At 41.1% G+C, this 19,538-nt stretch overlaps 1 protein-coding gene across 5 annotated transcripts in view; it reads left to right on the forward strand.

Annotated features, from left to right (window-relative positions):
- khdrbs2 (KH domain containing, RNA binding, signal transduction associated 2) overlaps nt 1–15,317 on the forward strand; it is a 102,070-nt gene extending 86,753 nt beyond the window's left edge. For 3 of the 5 annotated variants that reach the window (XM_072678413.1, XM_072678409.1, XM_072678415.1), the window contains exons 11-12: nt 7,656–7,784; nt 12,083–15,317. The gene's annotated coding sequence lies outside the window, so the exon portion shown is untranslated. The remainder of the gene's footprint in view (nt 1–7,655; nt 7,785–12,082) is intronic. The other 2 variants (XM_072678410.1, XM_072678411.1) reach the window with 2 other exon arrangements.
- Nucleotides 15,318–19,538: the final 4,221 nt, after the last annotated feature.

Raw genomic sequence — 19,538 nt, forward strand, 5'->3', positions numbered from 1 at the left:
GCACTGGCTAACACTGTGATGAGTGATGGTGGAGAGGGGTGCCACCCAGAGAGAGCAAGGCCAATTGTGCTCTCTGGGACTCCTCTCCACAGATGGCTGTGGCATCACCAAGGAGTGAACATGTGATCTCCCTTTGATAGGATCAATGCTTAGACAGCGGTAGCAATAAGGAGCTCCCCAGACATATTCGGAACTCCCCCTAGCACTAGTTATGCTCCCGACACAAGGAGGGTAAGGACTTAACACATGTCTTTTCACCAGCTAACAGCTACAAACATCACTTAGGAGTGATGAGGGGAAAAAGTGCCATCTACCCACCTGAAGAGATCACGGCCAATTGTGCTCTCTCAGACTTTGGAGACTGATGGCAAAGCAGCATGGCTTGTGGTTTAAATTTGCGACCCCCAGGCCACAGTGGTAGCACATTAGACCGCTGATCCGTAATTTAATAATCGGGTTGTGAATAAAGTCAGAGGCGCCACCATGGCTTGTGATGTCTATGGTGCTGAAATACCTATTTTATTTACCATCAAAAGTGATGAGTAAATCCACACATGTCGTTGGAGTTTTATATGTTTGTTGTATGAAGCCCTGCAGGCATGGGCATTACCCTTATCGGGCGGTGTTTGTGAGCATTTCGCATATTACCTGCATGCAATATGTCTTTTAGTGGCCTTATGCTCAGGCGTCTGGTCCCTATCACTGTTGTGTACAATGTTATTGATTAAATTGTGCACAGATTTGAAAAAATCAATACAATTCTCTTCGAAGCTCAACTAGCTGGAGCTTTTCTGTGAACCTGTCGAATGCTCGCCAAAAAGGCAATCAAACATTAGCCAATCAGTTCACCCATTAATGAGAAACTGAGGAGGAGAGGATGTGCTAATGATTTTGTTGTGACAACACAATTAATAAGCCATTTAACGAAGTAGCAGACATTTTGCATGGGGTTCGCTTGAAGGTAGAACCCTACTCCGAATGTTCCAGACTTGCAGGGTAGGGCATCCACATTAATTACACACATGACTGAAAGACCCAAGGGACATGTGTATGATCTCAAGTGGAAAGGTGGCCTTCGGAAACAGTGCTTTGAACATTTTAGGTAATTAACACTCCTTTTAATTATCCTGCAGGAGCTCTTCTCCCCAAGTGAGACACATCCTCTATAACAAGACAGTGAGAAAATGAGCTTATATATACACACCCTTGTTTGGAGCATGTTTATTATCTTTATTTCTTTTGTTTCTATTTGTTTTAGCAACTTTAGCACTGAAAACATTGCTGAACAAAAATAAGTAAAAAAAAAAAAAAGCTTTTAATAATTTTTATATTTCATATTTTTATATTGTCATTTATATTTTAATAATTAAAGAGACAATCTGTGATTTGTTACAGTTCATTTTTTAAATGTTTTTTTTTTTAAGGGTCCAGCCTTTTAGTAATCCGCACAGAATTTCACATGATACATTATTGACAGCTTTTTCCTCAATTTAAGCTTTTGCCAGTGAGGAGCACATGTTGTAATACCGTAGGCAGTGCACAGGGTATTGGATCAGAGCAGTAGAAGACTCTGAGATAAGGTTCCTCAGGGCTAGAGAATACGTTATAATCACACCCTGTGTGTATGATTTAAATAGGAGCCAATAGAAGAGATTAGATGAATTCACAGGTTTTTCTTTCTCTCTTTGAGCAAGTGATAGTGCCACAGAGCCTCCGCTTATTTTATGCCGTATATGTATGCCATAAGCCTCGAGCCAAGAGGCAGGACAGGCATGAATGGTCGATCTTCATCCATATGCATGCATTGTGAATCAGGCTGAGCTCACTGATGCTTATCAGATTACATGGTTAAAAGGTGACAAAGCTTAACCAACTGCATCAGCCTTTAGCTGTTAGCTGTTTAACTGTTATCTGTAATGCCATTACAGCCGTCCATCACAAGATAACGCTAATACATCCATCATGTCAAGACAAGGCACGCACACATCTCCCAGCAGCATCAATGCCCATGCTCCACAAATAAGTCCATTCTTTTGAAGATATTGTTGTGAGGCTGGACAAGCGTCTGGTCCAGCATTTATATAGCATCTATCTGACATCTATCCATGTATCTATCTATTGGGGTCTACCCAATAGATCTATGGTGGGAAGAAGGAAAGATGGATGGAGGATATCTAAACTAGATACATAGATATTAGATACTCCCTGTGTTTAGATAGCTGTGGTGGAATGAAGGATGGATGGATGGATGAATGGATGGGTGGAGGTTTAGATATCTGATATATCAGAGAGAGCATGATTGGGCATTACTCAGTTCGATGCTAGCCATCGTAGGTATATGTTGGCTGACATAACATAGTTGATAGTTGGTGCATTTTTGCTCAGATCTGAATCACTTAGCAAGTTTTCCCCTTGGTTTGGTGTGTTTTTACAGAAAGAACAATTCAAGCGCTTCTGTCTGACCTGTCTGACGCAGGAGCAAGATAGCAAATACAGGAAGAAGGTCCTGTTCTTGACTAGTGCATATTTCTGTGCGGTTTAACATGGAAGAACAGCAGTGAAGGCATTTGTTCATAGCTGTAGTAATTATCTGGGCAACACACCAAGTTAACACCTGGCTATTGGAGTCGTTTAGCGCAAACTTGTGGAGTACACTTGATATTTGGGTCGGATCGAGCAACTTTTGGGGATTTTGAGATTTTGGGATTTTGGACAGACAGTGTTTGCAATGTGTCAGAAATCTTTTCTTGAGTCCAATTCAAAATAAATCAACTAGAAGTCATGCTTAAGTTATGTAGGAACTGGAATTTGGCTCGACTCTGTATTGGTTTATTCTTGCTTACAAAGGCAGACAGCAGCTCATTAATCTTTTAGTCAGTGTGCAATGAGAAGGGCATTATGCGGTCAGACACACTGGACATTGGAATTACTGTGAGTCTGACAATTAAAGCAAGCGCTTTATGTCTAATCAGTGCCACTCAGGTAGGAATGTCTATCATCTCACTGCTATGCTACATGTAAAGCTTCACCACAACCACAGCCTCTTACTGACCGGTGTGTGTGTGAGAGCAGGGCTGTGAAACTGTCGTCTGTTCATGTAAACACCAGCCCCACATTTCTAGGAGATATCTCAACTTTGCTGAAAATAAATGAAGCATCAAACTTCCACATGAGCATTAACACAGTGCCTCCAATCCAGCGCTTCACCCCGCACTCTGCACTCAGTCATATTTGATGCTCTGTGGCAGGAGTAAATGCATTTATAATGACGAGAACTGATTAATTCTTGATGTATTCATCTAAAGAGAGACTCTGTAATTCGCAAACAGAAAAATCCAATTTACTGTCACATAATATTGGCATTTCCATCATGAAAAATAGCTGTTGTTTACCATGACAGCGCTGCCCGTCATTTAGAGGAGGAGAGGGAGCAATTTGAATAAAAGCATTTTTCACAATGCCAAGAAGAGTCTCTCTCTCTCACTCTCTCTCTCTCTCTCTCTCAGCTCTTCCTGTGCGGCTCAGAAACAGGAGGACATCAGCTATCTCTCAGTACACCTATTCACTACATGAACGCCATTCTAAATTGAATGTACTAGAATTGACTTTATTATTCTGGCAACTGTTTCCGTGATTCAGTGCCTTGCTGCACCTTATGAAAACACCAAACACAGCCTACACTCTAAGAAATGAAGGTGCTACTAAAGGTACTTTGAGTGATGCCATAGAAGAACCACATTTGGTTCCATAAAGAACCATTTTGTAATAGAGATGTGACCTTTAAAATGATAAAGAACCTTTGCATCAGGAGAAAGTTGTTTGGGTCTTTTAAAGGTTCTTCACACTCGCACATCTCTATGACAAACCTTCTTTATGAAGCCAAAACTGGTTCTTCTATGACATCACTCAAAGAACCACATATCAATAGTGTATGCTGAAAAACAGGCTCGAATTTAGTGTCATTTTTGCATAATTGCAAAAGTTGTCCAAATGTTTGTGGACACCCCTTCTAATGAATACATTTAGTTACTTTAAGTTGCACCCATATCTGATACAGATGTGCAAATGTGTCCGCACACAAAGTTTGTCTAGTCCCTGTAGAGAAGTATTTCCAATAGAATAGGACTCTCTGGAGCAGATAAACATGAATGTAATGACCCCATCCTAATGCCAGGTGTGGGCTAGAGGGGTATAAAGCCCCCCAGCATTGAGCTGTGGAGCACTGGAACTGTGTTCTCTGGAATGATGGATGGTTCCCCATCCAGTACTTTTGGGATGAGTTGGGGATGAGGTGACCTCCTGACCTCATTAATGCTCTTGTCACTGAATGCAATCAAATCCTCACAGCAGTGCTCCCAAAGGTAGTAGAAAGCCTTCCTCCCTGGACAGTAGAGACAACAAAAACAGGATAAGCTATTTTTAATACTCTTGATTTCAGAAGAAATAGCAAATGAGCAGGTGTACCCATGCTTTTGTCCATATATTGTACTTGCACTCAAGATGTATGTAATCCAATAGGCTTCACGACTGCTTGTCTGTCACCCACCAGTATCACTGGACTTGACTCCATCCCTAATGATAATGATAATGTTGGAAGTGTAAAAACTATTGCTAAGCTGGCTGAAGTTCAGTGGTGTAGCGAAAGCCTGCATGTGGTGTTCCTTCATCGCTGGCCAGCATCATCTGCAAATAAACTATTGTTTCTTCAATCCAAGAGCTGTCTTTGTTTACCAAGAAGCTCTCAAGAAAACTGTGTTGGCTACAGTAAAAAGTGGTTTCTGTTCATTTCCAAGCATCCTCCATGGATCACCCAGTTATTACAATTGCTTCAGATGTAAGTGCAAGCACAAATATTGAGTGGAAGTGGTGGATTCTCCTCATATCATCTCATTATTAGCTGCTAAAATGTGTCAAACATACACCGTTTTCTGTTCCAGTTGAAAGTAATTAGAGCTCCCAACATAAAAACTATACTTCCAAAACATTACACACCAGTGAGTGCTCAGCAGCATGGGCTCGTAAATGTGGCATGCTGGTTTGATAATTGATTTCAGATAACAAACACACAATTAAATGTTAAGGACAAAACCGCCACATAACCATTTCCTGCTGTATTTTACGTTTATGGCTCTGAAGTGTGAATGATCCCGAGTCTTGTGTACCTGTCACCTCTAGCTCATTAGCCTGAGATAATTATCCCCTATCCTATGAAGTGGAGGCTTCCATGCTGGAGGCCAAGCTAAAGGTGTTTACAAGGCTGGGCCACAGAAAGGTTCACTGGCTGCTGCTTAGTGAACCTTCTCCATCTCTGATCAATGCTGATAACAAACGCAATCCAGCCTTCGTCGTTTCTGCATTGTTCAGTCCCTGATCACAGATTAGTGTTGCTGAAGTAGTGGTTTGGAAATTAGGCTGCAAAAGGCAATGTAATTAATCTAGAGGACCTTTTAAAGAAGAAATTGAATTGACGACTTCATTACATTGAGGTGGAGTTGTTGGGTGAAGAGGGAGAGAAAAGAGTTCGAATTCTCTGTTGAGGGATTCTGAAGTAGTCGGCTGAGATCCTGATCTAATCAACAACCTCAGCAATTACAAACATTAGGAGAAAACATCTAGACGCTGAAAGCTAATCTTCTAAATCAAGCTGTCAGTTGTGCTAAACAGCCGAAGTAACCTAGTGTTTACACTGAATTTGCTCAATTGAAATGTGGACTTCAGTAAAACATATACCAACACAGCCTTGACTATTATCTGTAAGTTGTTTTGTACTTTTGGCTATGAGACAATGTTGAGGGAGACGAGGGAGCAGGATGCAGGTGCAGGTTTTTTTTTTTTTTGGGGGGGGGGGGTTGTTGTTGTCGTAATACATAAGGAGAACAGAAGTACAAAACATAGCATACCATAAAACACTAGACTGAGAAATCCCATCACACACATTGGTTTCCAGTTATCAAATAAGATATAGTAGTTTAATGGTTTGCACTGGTGTGTTGGAAGAAAACACCTGACTGTGCAGTGCTGCAGCCCTGTTATGAATCACAGATGAGATTACAGTAGTGAGCTCTTACTGCAAGTCACCGTGAACAGGCTAGACTCTTCTGTTCATTAATGTAGCCTTGTCTCTAACATTCCTCTCTCGTTTCTTCTCATTTTTCTCCCGTACAGTGCAAGACTGCTGCTTGCCATCAGCAGCCAGAGTCTGAGAGTGCACACTTGGCCTTGTACTCCTAGTGGGATGTTGGGTAGCAGAGGTATCTGTTAGCTGTTGTATCTGAGCTGGGGAGCCACGCTTTCCTCAGATCACATGGCTACCTAGCAATGCTGCATCAGCGGCAGTTCGAAAAGAATCAGTGGTTCTGTGGTTCACAGTTCTAAGCACAAGATGTTGACTAGTCCTCAGCTGGTCCTACATACAGTAATGCATTTCAAGCATTATTATTGTGTATACTGGCTGAAGTGCTTAAATGACTAAGAGACAGAGAAAGAGAGATTCACTGTCTGACTCTTTGGAGGGTTTTCTTTTTGGCTTTTGCCTAACTGACTTCACGTTTATGATGTAAATAAATAGGCTTACAGCAACACTATGTATCAATTTTACCCTAAGATGATAGATTCCAAATCATGCTCCACTGTAATAGGAAAAATGATGTCTCTGTCATTGCTACTCCTGACCCAGAATGCTGCTACTGCACTATGTAACTTTGGTTCTTTCAAAATTGTGTAAAATTTGTGTAAAACGTTGTGGAGAGGGGTGAAACCTGACTGGAGAAACTATGGCATAATATGTGGAAATTGAGTACATATTTGAATCAGGAACCACCCAATATTTTTTTCTCATCCTTTCCATTATGCATTAATCTGAGCTAGACCCATTTTACCCATTTTAGGTCTGGTAATGTAATTTGTTGGGGATTTGATTGGTTGTGCAGGTTAAAATCTCTGGAAATTCCCCCATTACCCCAGATAGTCCAGATAGAAATATCATAACCTGTACATTTGCATAAAGATTCAAATTAAATGGGTCAAAAAATAATTTTCCAGTCAACACCAGAATTAGGCTAGTAAAGGGAGCTCATTTAGCTTACCAAATGTCAAACAAGACAGAAGTCCTATTAATCCTATTGATTTCTTCTACTTTTAAATAGGAATCGCCAAACATGTTAGCCAGACATGCTGTAGACTGCAGTAGTACCAAGTGAAATGTGAGGATGTGAGTACTGTGTCGAGTCAAGCTTCATTTTAGCAGTTGTTCTTGTTTTTTATTCACCAAGGAGAGGTCATCTTCTGTTACCAGGTTTTGTTATTACAGATTGGGAACAGGATTAACATTGAGGGAGTTTTGGATGGTTGAATTTTGCCTTCATATATGCTTAACTAGCAGCAGTGTCAGGGACATGATAAAGACATGATTGACAAATCCAAATGAAATATACTTTCATATTTACTTTGCTTCAGCACACCTCACTGCTTCATTTATCCTTCCTTCAGGCTTTCTCAGTAAGACACGTTATCAGATAGCGAACAGATAGTTTCATCAGGCGGCCGCAAAACTCAATGCCGCCTACGCCTGGTGTTTCTAAGAGCCAGTTATCTCTTTCTAGTTGCCCATTTAAATGCTCTGTTTGTCTAACATGTGCAGTGTCTCTCTGTTGCAGACTGGTTGCAGTGAGTACATGGAGCAGGCTGATAAAGCCGCCCACCCAGAGCAGAGTAGCTTCGTCTCGTCTGCTAGAGAAGCCTAGTGGCTCCACTCAGTCACAGACTGCTACAAACCAGCAGGCCTGGTGAGTATCTGTAGACATGAGAAACACTTCACTTAAAGCCTCTGGCCTCCATTTTTTTCTGAGCCCAGGGTTTTGGATTATGTATAAGGAACATCTGTTGCACACACTGTGGTGTTCTGGACTAAAGAGACTGTAGTTTTATTGACAAGCCAGCTTTAGACATACTAACAATGTCACATGCCAGAAAAACTGACAGATTGAATGCAATGGGTTGAGCATCTCTACTAAGAGCACATAACTAGGAACTAGACTGAACATACTCAAAGACAAAAAACATCCAACAATCAGGCAGAGCAGAACAAATGCATATCTGGAAAGATAACATGAAGCAAGGGTTAAACAAGACACAGGTGAAAAGGATAACAATAGGTGGAGCTAGGGTAAACAGATAAAAAGGCCATGTCAGAACCTACCTCACATTATCCATGTGGAAATGAAGTACACATTTCAATGCTTACTCAGGATGTAGTACAGGATGATTCAACCTCAGAAATCACCCAAATGTCTGTGAGATGCTTGTTGACAGAGGCCCCATCATTGACATTTGTATGAACTTCTATTCAAGCTTGATTAGTTTAGGGTAATGTAAGAGTTTTGACTGGCTGATTAGTACGGGATAAAGTACCTGCAGAATTTCCCCCAATTGCCCCAGATAGTTCAAACAGAATGGTCATATCCTGGATATTTGCATTAGGCTGTGTTCAGACTGCTAGTCCAAATCCAATTTTCTGCATATCTTTATTGTATTGTATCCAGATTGATTTTTGTTAGTCTGGACAGGAAAAAAACACATGAAATCCACATGCAAATCGGATCCAAACCACATTTGGAGGTGGTTTAAAATGTGATTACAATCGGATTTGGACAGATGCGTCTCAGTCTGGATGCTCTATCAACTCAAATCGCTACTCGTAAGACAACAGCCATGTCCAGTACAGAGCAACCTCTATCTCTCCTGCTTCCGTGTATGAAAGCAGAGATGTTATAAATCAGGAGACCAGACTGTTGGAATATCTGTTTACAGATAAAGTCCCGCCTTTCAACAAAAAGAGCCAATCAGCTTGCTGGTTATGCGGCAAGTGGAGGAGGATTGAAGTGCTAATGGGGAAAGCCTTCTTTGGCGTGGAGATCTGCACAAGTGCAGTAGCCAGAACAAGCCTAAAACATGTCACATGCCAGAACAGCAGACAGTTGAGCATCTCTACTAAGAGCACATAACTAGGAACTAGACTGAAAATCCTCAAAGAAAAACATCCAACATTCAGGCAGAGCATATCGGAACAAGTGTCTGTCTGAAAGCACAACAAGAAACAAGGGCTAAGAAAAGTGACAGTAGACACACAAACAAACAAGACACAGGTGAACAGGATAACAAGGGGGCGGAGCTACAGGAAACAGAAAACAAGACTGTGGCAGAAAAGCCTGACTAGAGTAACTATTATTTGTTGAAGTAAAGCACATATTTGAATCTATTCATTTCAGTGCTTACATTTCAAGTACAGGATGAGTCAAAGTCAGGAATGCTTACTGTTAGATTGGACCTCCTTTGGTAATGGTATTTGTGTGGAATTTAACTGGCTGTTTGAAATGGGATACAATACCTGTGGAATTTCCCCTGAATTACCCCTGATAGTCAGAATATCTCAGATATTAGATTCAAATTAAACTAAGCACAGTAACTTCATTGACAAACTGAAGTACAGGTAGATCTCTGTGAAACACTGTGTTACCGATTACGTTTTCAGTGTAAAGCACTTTTGGAGCTGAATTATTGGACTAAAAGTTTAATGAAATTATTGAACTATTATTAAATGAGTTCAGTCATTTGTAAATTGTAAATAATTGGAATGGTATAATATTGAATAACATACCTGTGTCAAAATAAATTAAATTAATGAAGAACTACATCTTCATGCCCACACCCAAATTTCTTCTTCTTGGCTTCTCAGCTATAGACACAATTGCATCCCATCCGTTAAATATGGATTACTCCTTGTATATATATATATATATAGACATTTTCAATATGGGAGTCATACACAGCCTACATTGACGTGGGCTTTGCCGTAGGCTCTTGCAAATATCCATTTGAACGTCCAAATGGGATGACACGTTCCAGCCATTCAGTCCTCGCAGGCATGCGCAAATGAGGACCGCAAATGTGCCTGTGGGTACAGAGCCTCAATAACAATAACAACGCTGGTGTGTGTCTGTCTGTGTATGTTATTAGGTTTTGGCACTACCATGAGGTCAATTCAAACACTATGAAAATTAGTAAAAACTACAGACATTCACTTTATCGATTAAACGACAGAACTTCCCCAGGGTAAAACCTGCCCGGCTCGAATAAGGCTGTATCTCTTTATGCATATCGAAGTGTCACTGAATCTCAATTAGCATCAGGGCTGCTCTTCTATGAGGCAGCGTTTTCCTCCACCGTTTCAGCACAAAGATCTTTCTCCAGTGGCTTAGTGAATCATGCCTCTCTCTGTGCGTTTTTTAAAAGTGAGACTCATCCTCCTGAAGGCTTTCTGCTGTTCTTTATCCGCTCCGAGTGTGGAGCCCAATCCTGCAGGCCATGTTTGCTTAGCATCTGTTTATTCAGAGGTGCGGATTCAAATGATTAGTATTGCAGGGGTAAAAAACGGATGCCTCTGTCATTCACGTTGCGTTTGCCAGTAGGCTCTCTCAGCGCCATTTTAGCAGCAAGCATGCTGCTCCGTGCCCCAGGGGCCACACGCTTTGAGCGCTTAGCGCATGTGTGCGAATGGAGGGCAAAAGGGGGAGGGGAACGGAGCAGCGCTGTTTACACTCGGCTCCGGAATACAGACCGGCAGTGACTTCAACCACAACAGCTTTAATCACCAAGCACTTTAGTCACTTCACTTTATGGGGATTCACGGTCAGATGATCTTGATGATTGCCTTTTGGAGATGACGCAGATGACTCACTGTCTTTTTGTAACGTACATTAAACCTAGCCATGTGGCTTGTGCTCGTCATGCTCAATAAGCTTATATCTGCTGCACGTGCATTGTTAATTCTCTTATACACGTATTTATTCCCGATCTGCTCCGAAGGCAAGTCTAAACGATAAGGATTACTGTGTTTCTTTCCAAAGCCCTTATTCAGTCCTCAGTTAGCGGAGCCGAAGCTGTTCACTGATCCACCAAACGCAGACGAGAGTGTGTTATGATTGAAGAGTCAATTAATGCAACCTGACTGAGAATTCAAATGTCTGACAGTGATACAGTGACACCATCTGCTTGCAGGGGAGCACTGGCTCTTTCCCCCTGTATTGACACAATGGTAACACAGCACACTTGGCAAAGTCAGCCAAGGGATTTGTCCTGGAAGCCAAAGATAATTGCAGCGCTTGAGACACTGACTGAAGCTTGTCGAGTTAACAGCACTCTGTTGAAGGTTAATGCCAACACTGTCTAAAACGTGTCCCCACCTGTGATGTATGAATGCTATTGTTCGTTCCTCACAAAACCATAAAACTTTTGCTTTCCCAAAAGCACCGCTTTTGCCCACAAGTAAAAACAACTTCTTATACTGTAATAAGAAGGCTCAATGAGGCCTTCACACATGAGCAGTTTAGCCATGAAATTGCTTTGTTTGTCATTGTTTCTGTTCCTCTTGTTTCCCCCCACCGGTCTGAATTCTGTAAACGCACTCTCGCTTCCACGGATTCGTTATCCTGCCATTTAGGGATGAGCCTGGCAAAATATCAATGCATGGCACAGACGATGATTGCACATTGAGCAGAATACCCATGTCCTTTTGCCAGTTGCTGTGAAAACAGACTAGCGGAGGGGGGTGTGAAGAATACTTGGAGGAAGACAGTAGTGCTTAGCTTCCGTGTGTTGGCTAAACACAAGCCAGACGCTCTTTAGCAGTCAGACGATTTTAAGAAAAGCTCCAGCTTCCAGTCAGAACAGTGCACAACATCCTCTGTGAATGATACCGTTTAGCATCTAGGCTGCTAACCAACAGAACTGAAAGAGTTAATCAAAGGTTAGAATCAATGTTTAGCATGAAATCAGATTATAAGATATAAGTTTTTACCCTATCTCCAAACCCTGTGTGCAAATCAGATTCTTCACCAATCCTTTAAAAATCCACAGTAATAAAGGAGTCAGTGCAGTCAGACATTATTTTGACCCTAATGAACAATCCTTTTTTATATACTGGTAAAGCATTAACAAGCGGTTTGATGAGGATGAAATGGCTGTGTGTTATTAGGCCCTTGTGGCAGCACCCAGAGGAGAGTGATGTCCTCTTTGTCCTTTTCAGCAGACGAGAGCAGATGATAGCCCTGGAGGCTGGCCCTTTCCTGACCAGCACTCAGAGCTTCCTCAGCAGGTCAGTGGAGACACACAATCACACTCTATTCACCGCTTTATACAAAATAACACCCCATTTCATCTGCAGCTCCATCTGTAATGTAGTCTGAATTCAGATTCTAAGGACAATATGTTGGCATCAGGTTGCTCACAGAGCCAACAGAGCTCAGTCAATAGAATCACCATAACACAGAGTGAGTTATTCAGAGATGCCTTATTTATTTACAGCCTTACTAACTTTTGGAATGCATTGCAAAGACAGATTTATTAGGGGGGGTAAATCTCTTGACTATAATAATAGTATTTGACCAAAATATTTCAAAAAAGATTCACTGCAACACAAAATCTCCACAATTGTAAAATAATTAATTGTAAATTAAACAGTTGGATTCAAAAGTGAAACTGAATACACATATACCCACGCAAGCAGTGGACATACATTTCATCACTGTCACGCAGAAATGGCAACTTCACCAGGGAAGGGAAAAAACTTTTTTAAGTTTTAATGAAAGTTAATGTGAACAGATGTTATAAAAGGTTATTTTAAAGCATTTCTATTGGTTTCATTCATCATGAAAACTTGATATAATGTTCAGATTCACATTAAGTCAAAAAGTGAAAAAGGCAAAAATGGAGATACAAGATGTTTGCGCAACAGCGATGATTTGTTATGATTTTTGAGAGGATTTTTATGTTTTACAATAGCCTGAGATTTTTTATTTTGGATGAAAAGAATTGTACACTGTTAAAAATATAAAATCTTTGATGAACCTTTGGAGGTTCTTCAGTTTGAAACTGGTGTCTAAAGGTGTTCAAGGACCCTTAGAGGAACCTTTTTTCTTCTAAAACCTTTTCTTGAAGGTTCTTCAAAGCTAAGTGAGGTTCCTCCACAGTTTCAAAATACACTTTTACAGAAAGTGTACAGGCTCCCAAGTGGCGCAACTGTATAAGCGTCAGTCCTATCATTGTGTCTGATCCCATTTGATGCCACAGCCATCCTTGGTTGGAAATCTAAGACAGCATAATTGGCTTTGCTCTCTCTAGTCAGTAAGACTGCCCTCCCTCTCTGACCCATCACTCAGTTAGAGAACTGTCATTTAGACTTCACCTACAAACACACTGAGCTGTACAATGAACACCATTAGCATTAGTTCGAAAAAGATATGGTGGAACTTCAAGGGACTTGGGGAAGCCAGCTAGGGAGACCCCATCTAGTGGGTGGGTATTGGCAATGACCAAGTTCGCGTGAAGAAAATTCTGTACTTTTAGACCTCAAACATTTATCTTATCCTGAAGGTGAAATGGAGGGTTTTGTAGAACATGTGAATTACCTGATCCTTCTCTCTGTGAGAAAACTCTCTCTTGATTGCTACAGCTACTATTACTCTATTTTAGCTAAAAGAGCAGTGCATACAGAATGACAGACTTAATGACCATGTAGACAATTAAGTAGCTCTTTTTGTTTATTATTTAATTGGCAACCCGGGAGCATTAGCACAGTTTCACAAGACAAACAGTGACGCTCATACCTACAAAAGAACAGTAGATATTTTATTCTCATGTGTCTGGTTGTGCCACATTTATGAGAACACACCTGCCATCTGTCATTAAACATTACAATGGACTACAGTAATTCAGAAATGACTATTAAACTTAGTTGAAGCCTTCCTCTGATTGAAAGGAAATAAATTGCCAGACAGCATGGCATCGGCACATACCTGCACCTAGTTTGCGTGTTCTGTTCTCGGTGGGAACACGTTCAATATTTCAAAATAGCACATTATGTACTGTAGCACAAGGTTAGTCAATTAAACATTTATGAGTACAATATGTTTGCATCAGGTTGCCCACAGAGCTTAGTCAATAGGACCACCACAAGACAGAGCAAATTATTCAGAGATGCTTTATTTATTTACAGCATTATTAACTTTTGGGGACCATTGTGTGTAAAGCCTGATACTGATATTCTTTTTTGTTTTGTTTTGTCTAGTCCACTGAAATATGGGTATAATAAGCTCACAATGCAGTTTATCACTCTCACGAATACACAGCTTATCTTATAGTTCCACAGTAGTGAGTAATATGTAAAAGACTGCTTTATTAAATTTACTCATTTAAAGACAGGGGATCTAAAAGTCTTATTGAGACTAAACTTTTTGTTTATTTAAATCAAATTAAACAGTCAGTGGGTCAGTGCTGACACTTTTTTGACCAGCAAATTTGTGACCATGTTTACAGCTTTATATAAAAAGGTCAAATGTGTTTTTGTGGGAACTCTTCCTCTGAAGCTTCTGTTCAGACGATTCATATGTGGATTTCCTGGCTTCACTGTTCACTCAGAAAATATCACTGGTGTGTTTAAGTAGGCTGAGTCCAAAGATGCCTCAAGCTTAGACACTGATACCTAGATTCAAAAGAGACATAATACTCAACAGCTGTTTACATACACTATGCTCTGACTGAATGTCAGAGTATCAGTCTGCATTTGAGGACAGAAAAGGACTCCGTTTAGAAATCCATGGAAAGTTCGTTTCACCATCTTTGTTCCAGGTCAGACAAAGGTCTAGATGCTTGTCTTCCATATATCTTGAGGAATGGTGGGTCAAGCCAAGCTAAACTTGAAGCGCAAAGGTTTCCTGGTACGATCAGGGTTTTGACCACTGCCATCAGGTAGATTTCATCTAGGCTGCTACTGTTCCCTCTGCTTCCACAATGCTAAATTGGATGATTAAGGCTTGCCACATATTAGTGACTAGTGGTGTCAGACTATTGCACCCCACTGCACATCTGTGAACATCACTTCCATATTACTGAAATAATGTATAATGCACTGCCAACGGTGAGTAAAAGGGAAGAGAAACATGTAGATTAATTCATAAATGTGGACTAAACCTGCAGTGTGCAGGGACAGTTACTCATTACACTTATTATGATCTGCTATAAGATTTAATAACTGTATTTCTAAGTGCTAATGAGTTTTTGTTGTAATGAGTTGTTGTTGTAACGTTTGCATTTCTGTGTTCCAGGCAGCCATGCAGGCTGTGGAAAGGGTTCAGGAGGAGCGCTAAATGACCATCAGCTCCTCCACCACTCAGCCTGCTCCTTCACAAACATTAAAACCAAGGGCCATACATTTTTTATGTGATTTCAACACATAAAATCTTAATAAAAATGTATATTTCCTACTTTGTTGTGCATTAATCTTACCAGTGTAAAGCCCTTCTCCTTTAAACCATGTTGTCATATTACTGTTATTAATATGATATACCCAACAGCAAAAGTTTGGAATCTGTGATTTCAATGCTATATGAACAGTTTAATCCTTTGAATAAAATGATTCTAATACAAGGTAGTATAGTGGCGCAGCAGGTAGTGTGCCTTACAATTCACAGGACCCCGGGGAGGTGGGCTCAATCCTCGCCCGTCACTGAGTTTAGTGCATTCTCCTAGGGTTTATGTGGGCTTTCCTTCTACTTACCAAAAACACACATGGTGGGTGAATTGGCCATGCTAAATTGCCCATTTGTATTTGTGTGTGTGTGTGGTACCCCGTGATGGACTGGTGCCCTGGACTGGATATTTCTGTTTTGTGCCCAATGATTCTGGATAGTCTCCAGACCCACCGCAACCCAGCTGCAAAGAAGACATGAATAAGAATGAGTAATGAATAATAATAATACAAATGTTTAATGTGTCCAGAACGAGAGCATCAAAAATGAAGTACTAATCAAATTACTCTCTTAAAATATGAAAAGAAAAACATGGTATTAAGGCAGATAACAGCATAATCACATCATTGATGTGTGTATCATAATACAATGCCTTTTCATTCCCCAAATTCTGCAAATACAACAAAAAGAGTCATGTGAAGTGATTCCAAACTTTTGCCCAACATTGTCCAACACTGCCCCTACGTGCCATCAGGTAAAAGGAGCAGGAGTGTGTGTGCGTGTCAGAAAACATGTCTGATGGGTCCGCAGTGCCATCAGTGGCAGTGTGTCATCAATAAAGTGTGCGGCAGAGCCTGGTTGAGTTTCACTGCTGCTAATAAATGGCGTGTAAAGCAGTGCCAAATGCCAGCGTGTTCTTTCATTAGACACGGGGGCCTACCACTGGCACTCGGAGCAGATGTCACAGCTGCTCCTTCCTCCACCGCTTTACCGTCTCCAACAGCAAAGAGAGAGAGAGCTCCTCCAGCCCACAGTGAGAGAGCACGTCTGCTGAGGAACATCTGCAACAGTGGTGTAACTATCAGCAGTGCAGGCGTGGCAGCAGCCCCGTGGCCCACAGCCCTGTAACGTCTTTATTGGCTGCAGCCACAACTTTTAGCCTTCAGACATTAGAGCAATACGTTGGTTGAGACAGTAATGGTGCGATAGGGAGGGGAGCAGACATTCATTGATTTTTTTTCACTGATGGTCATTTTTACAACACAAAGGCCTGTGTTTGTCACGTGTCAGGCTGCTGATGTGAAAGTCAGGATGAACACATGAATGGAGGATGGGTCCACTTTTGAGTGTTGGATTTCTCAAGGTTTCTGTCTCTTGCAGTTAGTGAGGGTTTGTTTTTTGCTGCCATCTTTACCTTCCTCATTAAGGGCTTGGACCAGGATTTCTGTAAACAAAGCCTGCTGGCTATGCCTGCTGTAAAAAGCGCTCTACAAATACAGATTTTCCTCAGTTGCTTGAACAGTCCAGTCCATCCAGAAGTTGTATTTTCTACTGAACTGAACAGAAGCTGACTCGCATTTCTTCTCTGTAAAATAGTCTGACCTCCACAAAACACTAAACGTTCATCACAAAGGCAAACTTTGCTTTAAACAATACAGTTCTCAAATGAATACGGAAAATGAACCCAATCAATCTCTGAGCAACGACTGAAGAACTCAAAATACAGCTCTCAAACTGAGAGCTGAATGAGTCCATTTATTTGCAGCGTATTTTCTGTCATAATTCCATGTCTACTGGCATCTGCTGATGCTTGTCTGTGCACTTTAGAATGTGAATAAAATAACATCAATTAGCTCTTTTCCACTAATTAGATTCAGAGGATTTCATATTTTGTCTTTTCATATACCCTTAAAACAAAGGTGAGAAAGGTGAAAAGCAGCATAGTCCAAGTCATAATTTATCAACAGTGGGATAAACTGTGGTTGAAGGCTCTAAGCAAAGCAAGCTGGCCTATATACTAGATGACTGAGGTAGCATTAGCATTTAAGAAAAACTCAACCAGGAGTGATCTGCTACTACATCTGAGGCCCTGTTTACACCTGATCACTTTATGCATCTTGAGGATCAGGATTATATCTGAATGAGGCCAAGCCACATAGAAATGCAAGTATAAATGCAAGATGCATTTAAACCAGATACAAATCTAAGCGCTCAAACCACTTCAGGAGGAGGTCTGAGATGCATTTGAGTCACGTTTTAGCAGTGTAAACACATCAGTTCCTCAAAACCCCGCTCAGCTGAACCAAAACACCAGTAACAATGGCAGCGAAATGAGCAAACTTGCACATTCTGTCCCACACAGCAATCAGATTCAGTCTTACTAACCAGAGAGGCATTTATACCAAGTGTAAATGCATGTGGCTGAAATCTTATCAGGATACAATCAGGTCATCTACAGAAAGGACTATGTGAGCCTGCAAGGATTTGAAAACTGGTTTACCTGGACAGTAATATAGACATAGTAACAATAAAATAATACATAAATAATAGGTTAACTTAAAACCCTTGCAAGGGACACTGGGGATGTTCCTGCCTGGTCTGAGAGCAGTATAGCATCACCAGCATAGAAGCACTGGCTGTGGCATTGGGGGCATGCCTTAGCAGCAATGTTCACTGAATCCAGAGATTCCTACAGATTGCTGGCTCACTACTCTTACCTTCTTAAATTGTTCTTCAGGATCAGTGGAAAACTTTGCAATAGCACTAAAAAGGAGTCTTTTTGTTTAGAATTGTTCATTTAATAAAGTGAATCTTATTGGTTTTGTCGTTACTGAGATGATTTGATTTCATTCGATTTGAGATTTCTGGGCTGCCAACAAAGGGAAATATGGTAGGCTACACTGTATGCCCAAATGTTTGTGGACACCCCTTTTAATGAATGCATTCAGCTCATGTAAGTTGCACCTATTGCTGACACAGATGTGTATATGCACATACACAGAAGTACTGCCAACTAAATAGGACTCTCTGGAGCAGATAAACATAAACCTATTGGCACCATGCCTAATAGCAGACGTGGGCTCGAGGGGTATCAAGCATTGAGCTGTGGAGCAGTGGAACTGTGTTCTCTGAAATGATGGTGCTCCATCCAATACTTTTGGGATGAGTTGGGGATGAGGTAGGGTGGTAAACATCCAACATACTGACCTCACTAATGTTTCTGTTACTAAATGCAATCAAATCCTGTAGAGCAGTAGAGACAGTTACTCCAACAAAAGCAGGATGATTATTTTTAATATCCTTGATTTCAGAAAAAACATTGAATGAGTAGGTGTCCCATTACTTTTGTCCATCTAGTGCATGCTAAAAATCAAATCAAAATATTGCAATTAACCTTATTGGGATTTAACTTTTCCCCAGCAATAATCCAATCTTAACCTTTGTCCTACACCTAAACCCAACTCTGACCCCTTATGCTGCTGAGGATCAACTGGCTTTCCCCAGATAGCCAAACAATTTAAGTGCTAGTGCTAGTGCTAGTGAACCATCAGAATAAAGGGTACCTGACACCCTTACATACTGATGTGTGCTTCATGTCCCCGCGCTCGTGAACGTGCATCACATTTCTGAGCTGTTGCAGACAACCGTCACTTTCAGATTTTCACATTTAAGTTTTCCCGAGCTGCTAAACAAAGCTTAGTTTAGTCTGCACCCTCTCTCAGACAACTCATGAATACTAAACCTGTCACACGTCGGCTGGAAGTGATTTTCAGGGTGTTTGTTTAACTGATTAAAGGAGAATAATGAGAAGAATTTCCCTGGAGAAAATGGATGTAAATATTGATGGTTTGGGTAGAGGGAGTAAACGTGAGCTCTTATCCTGAGCAGCAGCTCAAACACACCCTCGCTCCTGCTGGCTGGAGGACGGAGCTGAGCAAACTCAGCTTTGTTTAAACAGTCACAAGCGTTTGATGAGCTGCAGCCTTATCTCATGACTGGAGTTAAAAGGGGGGGGGGGACCCACAGAGACTCTACAGTCATGATGACATGCTTCGTCAGACTCTGTGACATGTTTAGATGATTTTTCTTCTCCCTTTTCTGCTTTTTTCCACTCTTTGGAGTGGCTTTAGAGAGGAGTTGACAGCCTCAGTCTCTCTCTCCCCCTCTTTTTCTCTCTTGCTCTGACACTTTCTCCCCCAGACTCAAATCTTTTGCTGTTCCCTTTTGCTCATCACT

The sequence above is a fragment of the Salminus brasiliensis genome, chromosome 4, assembly GCF_030463535.1.
Source record: "Salminus brasiliensis chromosome 4, fSalBra1.hap2, whole genome shotgun sequence".
In the NCBI taxonomy this organism is placed as follows: Eukaryota; Metazoa; Chordata; class Actinopteri; order Characiformes; family Bryconidae; genus Salminus; species Salminus brasiliensis.